General features: G+C 42.2%; 1 protein-coding gene across 1 annotated transcript in view; it reads left to right on the forward strand.

Annotated features, from left to right (window-relative positions):
• The window catches only part of LOC107675623 (uncharacterized protein C16orf52 homolog B-like), a 29541-nt gene that overhangs the window by 17214 nt on the left and 10223 nt on the right, over positions 1 to 2104 (forward strand). The gene's annotated exons all lie outside the window — the stretch shown is intronic.

Raw genomic sequence — 2104 nt, forward strand, 5'->3', positions numbered from 1 at the left:
TTTCCCTCTTGCCTTTTTTGCCCCGCCCACCAGAGATGTAAAGGTGAAGTGTGTCGTTTCAGCGCACCAGTGATGTCGCTCAGAGTTGTGAGAATTTGTTCAACACTTCTCAAATTGAGTGCAGAACCTACACTCCTTTTTAAGACCTATACACAGAGCATGATGAAACAAGTCTGTGCATGTGCCATGCATAAGGATAAATATGGCTGCTGACAGTAAATATTTCTACATCTGTTGTACTAAGTATACTGAGGATTAAAGGGGACTGTACTAACGCATTAAAAATACCATAATATGTTTGCAGATATTTAGGAAACTTGCTAAGTTCACATACTTGTTTCTCTGAAAAACAATGCTACCGCCCGTTATTCTACTTTGGAATGTGTGTTCTGTGTCAGAATGTCTGTTTTTGTTTTGATCTGTCTGATTCCGCACACTGCTAGTTTACACAGTAGTATTTCGACACCCCGGGTTGCCAGTTGGCGGAAAACACAGCGTATGGCAGCCATGGAAGTGAGCAAATGAACTGAGCCAGAAATCACAGATTCTTCCCGACCTGAAAAGCCTCAGCATCCATCTAAAATTCTCTATGACCACAAGCATATTTCAATTCGGATTAATCTCATCATTTTACAGATTGCCGCTTGTCACCTTCCATTGTCAATTGCGCTCATTCCTGTTGTGTGTCATCAATCTGGCAACCTGCGTGAGCGTCGACTCTTGAGGAGGATGAGGGGGCGGGAGAAACGACACTCCAATACTGTGAATTTGGACTGCAGTAACCATTTCAACCGCTAGCTGTCAATATTACATACTACACCTTTAAATTCAATTCCCCATTTTGTCTGTAATTGTATTTATGCATGATCTACTTAAGATGGCTAAAACAATAGATGACCGTGTTGAGATGATTACAGTTACTTGCAACTAAACGTGTACAATTTTAATTTTTTTCAGCCATATCTTCCGTGGCCGTTTGCATAAAATGCAGTAGTCTTTGAAAGTTAGTCATCTTTTTTTTTTTTTTCTATAAGACTGGTCAGTAAGTTACATAAAAATGTAGATTGGTCTAAAATAAAATAATTATCATTAGCCCTTGGCGAACTGCTAGTTGGTCAGGCTAATTCTTCAGACACAGAATTACGTTTATATAACTGGCCCGTGGAGAGAAATAGCGCAGACACTGGACAAAGATGAAACTTCGTAGTGCGCATGTGTCGACTGCCAGTGTTTACGTACGTTATAAAATGGTTTATACTTTGAAAGGCTATGCATTCGGCTGAAGTGTTAGCATCAAAACTGAAGTATACTTTGGGCTCTGCTTGTCACGCTGTGGAATTTTTATTACTATGAGAAGCTGGTTCCGGATATGTGACCCAAAATGTTTTTTTGCAGAAACCTATGACCCATAAGGGCAGATTTTTCTAAAAATAATGACACCACAATAGTAGACCAAAATAAAATGTAATTACTTAAAAAAAAAAAAATAGCACAGGAGTCTCTACAACTGGTTCTACAGGAAACAGTGAATCAACAGCTAAAAATGTGCATAGACTTAAAAAGAAGACCGATTATTTCACAGACATAACTGTTTCTCAGCTGGAGCTACACATGCGCTTGACAAAATATTGGTTTTGCCCCATCAAATGAGGTGTGGGTTCCCAGCTGTGGGGAATATGCAACACCGACCAATTTAAAGTCCTGCGCACAAGCAGTCAGTGAGATAGATGATCTGTGTGGTTTGGGCTTGAATGGCGCTGCTGAGGTGTTGTGTGTCTGTCCAGCATGTGTGTAGCATCTGCTGTGTTCGCTCACTGGAGACACTATTAACTTTCTTCTCTACTCCTCAAGCTAGTTTACACATCCTTTGTGTATGTATATTGTGTCGTGGCCTAATGGTTAGAGAGCCGGACTCGTAACCCAAAGGTTGAGGGTTCGAGTCTCGTACCGGCAGGGATTGTAGGTGGGGGGAGTGAATGTACAGCGCTCTCTCCCACCTTCAACACCACGACTGAGGTGCCCTTGAGCAAGGCACCGAACCCCCAACTGCTCCCCGGGCGCCGCAGCAAAAAATGGCTGCCCACTGCTCCGGGTGTGTGTTCAC

This window comes from Sinocyclocheilus anshuiensis, unplaced genomic scaffold (genome assembly GCF_001515605.1).
Source record: "Sinocyclocheilus anshuiensis isolate Anshui unplaced genomic scaffold, SAMN03320099.WGS_v1.1 scaffold2214, whole genome shotgun sequence".
Taxonomy (NCBI): Eukaryota; Metazoa; Chordata; class Actinopteri; order Cypriniformes; family Cyprinidae; genus Sinocyclocheilus; species Sinocyclocheilus anshuiensis.